This window comes from Molossus molossus, unplaced genomic scaffold (assembly GCF_014108415.1).
Source record: "Molossus molossus isolate mMolMol1 unplaced genomic scaffold, mMolMol1.p scaffold_m16_p_16, whole genome shotgun sequence".
In the NCBI taxonomy this organism is placed as follows: Eukaryota; Metazoa; Chordata; class Mammalia; order Chiroptera; family Molossidae; genus Molossus; species Molossus molossus.
In genome coordinates this window covers 34,811,397-34,816,756 of record NW_023425351.1, presented here as the reverse complement: position 1 = coordinate 34,816,756, position 5,360 = coordinate 34,811,397, and the positions used below count along the sequence as shown (strand labels likewise).

At 36.7% G+C, this 5,360-nt stretch overlaps 1 pseudogene; it reads right to left on the bottom strand.

Moving 5' to 3' along the window:
• Nucleotides 1-1,668: 1,668 nt before the first annotated feature.
• LOC118631937 lies at nucleotides 1,669-1,774 on the bottom strand (annotated as a pseudogene).
• Nucleotides 1,775-5,360: the final 3,586 nt, after the last annotated feature.

Below are 5,360 nucleotides of genomic sequence, written 5' to 3'. Positions count from 1 at the left end.
GTCCACACTGTGAAAGCTATCTTTCTCAGGCAGAGTTTTCCAATAAAACAGCTCTAGCCCAGGGGGTGAGCAATTGCCCCACCCATTGGAAATTGTTTCACCCTACCAGTCAGGTGGAGTTTATGTCTAGCTGAGGACTACAGCTTGAGGCTCATTAAGTTACTGGGACTTAACAGTCAGCTTTCAGGCAGAGGCAGATCTCTGGGTGCTGTGAGTCTTTGCCTGGCCCATGACTCTGTCACAGGAGAGTAAACTGAGACCTTGGTGTTCAGCTTGGTTCATTTTATATACATCCAACCCCAGCAGAGGGAGCCACTGGATCATTAATATCCACAAGGAGATTTTGCAAGCTTCAAACCCTGCTAAGGTGAATTGCACTTCACATGACAAGCAGCTGCACAGCAGCCTGTTCACTGTGTTGGGGGTTGAACATCACTGTCAGCTAGCCAGAGGGTCAAGCCCACACATGAACAGGCCAATAGTAATCAAGGCTCCATTACAACATAGGGGCCCACACAAAGTATACAAGGGACATTATTACAGTATCCAGGTCTGGTAATCAGGGAGACTGAGCCACTGGTTCCCACAGGTCACATACAACATAAGACCACCCAACACAGACTGGGAGTCATAGCAGATCTACTTAATATATAGAAACAAACCCAAAGAGTTAGCCAAAATGCTGAAACAAAAAAAACAAACCCCAAATAAAAGAACAAAAGAATTCTCCAGAAGAAGGGTTAAATGAAGGAGATAAGAAATTTATCAAATGTAGAGTTCAAAGTAACGATTAGAAGAATTTTCAACAGCATAAAGATACAGAAACAATTAAAAACACCATCTGTAAATGAAAAGCATCCAATCAAAATGAAGAATGACAGCAGAAATTAAGAATACACTGGAAGGAATAAACAACAGGTTAGAGGAAGCCAAGGATCAGATCAGTGAATTAGAGGACAGGGTAGAAAAAAATCATGCAATCAGAGAACCAAAAAGAAAAAAACGATTAAAAAAACAGGAGGACAGTTTAAGAGAGCTGTGAGACAACAGAAAATGTAACAACACCCACATCGTAGAAGTGTCAGAATAAAATGTGAGCAAGGGCTAGAGAATCTGTTTGAAGGAATAGTGGCAGAAAACTTTTCTAACTTGGTGAAAGAAGAAGTCACATGAGTTCAGGAAGCACAAAGAGTCCCAAGCAAGAACAACCCAAAGAGGCCTGTGCCAAGACACATCATAATTAAAATGCCAAAAATTAAAGACACAGAGAGAATCTTAAAAGCAGCAAGAGAAAAGCAATGGGTTACCTACAAAAGAGCTTCCATAGGCTGTCAGCTGATTTCTCAACCAAAACAATACAGGCCAGAAGGAAATGGCATGAAGTATTCGAAGGTAATGAAAAACAAGGATGTGAAACCAAGACTACTCTATCCATCAAGACTATCATTCAAAATAGAAGGTGGAATAAAAAGCTTCCCAGATTTAAACAAAACAAAAAAAAAGACTAAAGGAATTTATTACCACCAAACCAATATTGTAAGAAATGTTAAAGGGACTGCTGTAATATAAGAAGAAATATAGAGAAACATAGGCATAATGAATAAAAATGGCAATAAATAAGTGCTTATCAATAATAACCTTAAATGTTAAATGCTCCAATCAAAAGATATAGGGTAGCTGGTTGGATAAGAATATATGACACATATATATGCTATCTACAAGAGACCCACTTCAGATACTACACTTGATCTTAGCCAAAAGGCCGAGAAGCGATGAGAGACCCACTTCAGAATTAAAGATTCACACAGGATGAAAATGAAGGGATGAAAAATTTTTTCCATGCAAATGGAAACAAAAAACAAGCTGGGGTAGCAATACTCATATCAGATAAAATAGACTTCAAATGAAGGCCATAACAAGAGACAAAGAAGGTCACTACATAATATGAAAAGGATCGATTCAGCAAGAGAATATATCCCTGGTAAACATATATGCACCCACCATAGGAGCACCAAAATATATTTTAAAATTTCTGGAGGGCTTCAAGGAAGAGATTGACAGCAATACAATCATAATAGGGGACTTTAACACCCCACTGATATCACTGAATTGATCTTCTAGTCAAAAAATTAACAAAACAAAACAAAAATAAGGAAACAAAGACTCTAAGTGATGCACTAGATCAGATGGATTTAATTGATATTTACAGAACATTTCACCCCAAAGCTACAGAATATACATTCTTCTCAAGTGTACGTTGGACATTCTCAAAGATAGACCACATCTTAGGACACAAACTATGTCTCTACACATTCAAGAAGATTGAAACCATATTGGGCATCTTCTCAGACCACAGTGGCATGAAATTAGAAATCAGTTACAATAAAAACACTCAAAAACATTTAAACACATGGAGGCTGAATAATGTTATTAAACAATGAATGGGTTACCAATGAGATCAAGGAAGAAAACAAAAAGTTCCTGGAAACAAATGAAAATGAATACACAACAACACAAAATCAATAGGACACTGCAAAAGCAATCTTTAGAGAGAAGTTCACAGCACTGCAGGCCTACTTCAAGAAACAAAAACTATTTGTAATAAACTATCTGACTCTACAACTTAAAGAATTAGAAAGAGAACAGCAAGAAAAGTCCAGAGTAAGTAGCTGGAAGAAATAATCAAGATCAGCATGGAAATAAATGAAAGAGGCTTTCAACCCCCCAAGGTAGTGTCCTGTACAAAAAGGAACCACGGACCAACCAACACCTTCTTAATTAGAGGACAGATGCTTAGCAACTGTCCAATCTCAGAGCAGGGATGGAGGTGTGTCCCACAACCATCAGGGAGAATATATGACTTTAAAAAGCACTAGATATTCATTTAAGTCTTTGGCTTTACAGAGGCATAATTAAGAAAAGAATAATGCAGTTCTGTATTTTCTAAACTTATTTCTCTTCTCATAAATGTGGCAGCTCAAAGTACAAAGAGCCCAAATGAGAAACCAAATCCTGATATTGGGTCCTTAGTAGGTGGCACCAACCTTACTACTCTTGAGGATATCATTCATTCAGAAAGTTCTGACTCAGCCACCACTGTCTGTTCAATGCTGTGTTGGGTGTTAGAACACAGGAAATGAGTTAGACGCGGAGTTTTAAAGTGCCTTCTGATGTTGCAAGTATCAAAGGTATCACAAAACCCACCACCTTTATTTTTATTCTCAGTCAAATCATATCAAATTGTCTGTAAGAAAAAAAATTCATTAAAGTTTATGCTAGACTCAGTCTTTATTATGAACTTTTAGAAGATCAGCCTCTTGGCATATCTGACTTGCCTTCAAAAGTCATTATCTATCTGTGAATAAATGATAACAGGTCACATTTATCACGTTGTATTAGATTTACTATTATCTCTCTATAAGTAAATGATAATGTCATTTTTATCAACTTGTATTGGAAATAACAGAACTTTCCATTATAGTAAGTTGAGCAATAAAAGTCATAATTTATTCACTTTCCAATAAGTTTGAAAAAAGGAAGTGAGAATAGTTTTTAGGAGCCACATAGGAAAATATATTTTATTTTTGAAAATTTTTGTTCTGAATAACTTAGTAGTAAAATATTCTATTTTAAATGCACACTAATGTTTGTAGGAAAACATTAATTATTCAAAGATCAATCATATTAAAACCATGATTAATATTATTATCAAACATAATTGACCAGATTTCTTTTTTTTGCTACTCAATGCTACTTAGTAACTCACTGACAAAAATAATTTTTGAACATTCTTAGTGTATCTAATTTCTATATTTTTTGCACAAAAATGCAATAAGCACAAATGGACATATTTTTCTTCACTGGCGGTCAAAAGACAACTGACTATTCCAAAGGTGATAACTAAAAATAGATGTAAAATTAGGATAAAGTGTCAGGGCATAGTCTAATCCCCAAGTTATAGGTTCTAAAGGTTTCTTTTTGAACATTTGGGAGAAAATATAGCCTGTCCACTTTGAAGTTTGATATATAGATGCTGTGTAATTTGGGGGGAGGGATAAGAGGGGAGGAGCTATCTATCCAGCAGCCCCAAAATAAAACGGAGTCGACAGTCCTCCAGAGACCCGCCTTGGTGAAATGAACTTGAATCCTCCGGCCACTGACAGCTGAGTGAGCATGAAATGAGCTGCTTAACCACTAAACGTTTCTCCTTTGCAAAATGGAGAAATCTCGTTCACAGTGTTGTGGGGAAGGTTAACGACCTTATGCAATGGACCTACACAGGAAACCCCTCCTCTTCTCATCTTTCCCACAGCCCCTGCAGATTATAAGGGGATTCAATGCACAGAGTAGGAACAATGTAAACAGGGCATGCACACTTAACAGTGGGCAGAACAAGAGGGAACAGAGAAGACTCAGTGGAGGCGAGCTTTAAGCAGGGTCTGGAAGCAACTCAGTTAGAAAAAGGCTTTGAGGAAAATGAGCAGAGAAATTGATTCTGGTTTTCTTTGAAAGTAGAGTTTCGATTTCAGTAGATGCTGATCAAAAATAGTACCTTTGATACATAAATTGCAAAGCATATTCACAAAGTGAGAGATGTCAATTACACTTGCTCTCAAAGTCTTCATACCATCTCAGTTATCAAAAAAATGTGTAAGACAATAAAGGGGAAAAAATGTAGAAAACAAAGTAGGCTACCTGGATCAGAAAATCACCTGAATTTTTATGTTTATGCAAGGTGGGGCAAAAGTAGGTTTACTGTTGTTCTTATGAAAAATAATGCAATCATTAATACATAATAATACAAGAATAAACTTTGTGTTTTGAGTAGTCACAACTGTAAGCCTCCTTTTGCTCCACTCTGTATTTGTTTCGTATGAAATAAAACTATACACACACACTTTTCACTATGCTTTACAAGTGAATGTTTTAAATGAATTATTTTCTCCCATCAGCTGTAAGGGAGCAGGTAGCTGAGTCCTAAAAAGTATTTTCTACAGCAACTTATGCCTGAAAAGTACAGCCTACTTTCATGACTTTAATATCACTTTCTCTCTAAGAGGAAATGCAAATTAAAAAATTTTTAAAAACCAACCTTGACCTGCCCAGGTTGTGCTATAATGATTAGAGAAAGAAACTGAAATGCAGAAATCCCATCTTCTATTTCCTCCCATGTGAATGAGTACTTCAATTCTCAGGTGTCCTATTAGGAATAATGATGTGAAACCTTAGACTAGACTTTGGAGAAGAGGCTATGCATGCTCAAGTCCAGTAAAAAGAAAGCCAACTGCATTGTTTGGAGGAATCACAAACCACTTCTTCCCTCCCTTCTTGTCATTTAACAAAAGAAGAGCCATTTGCTG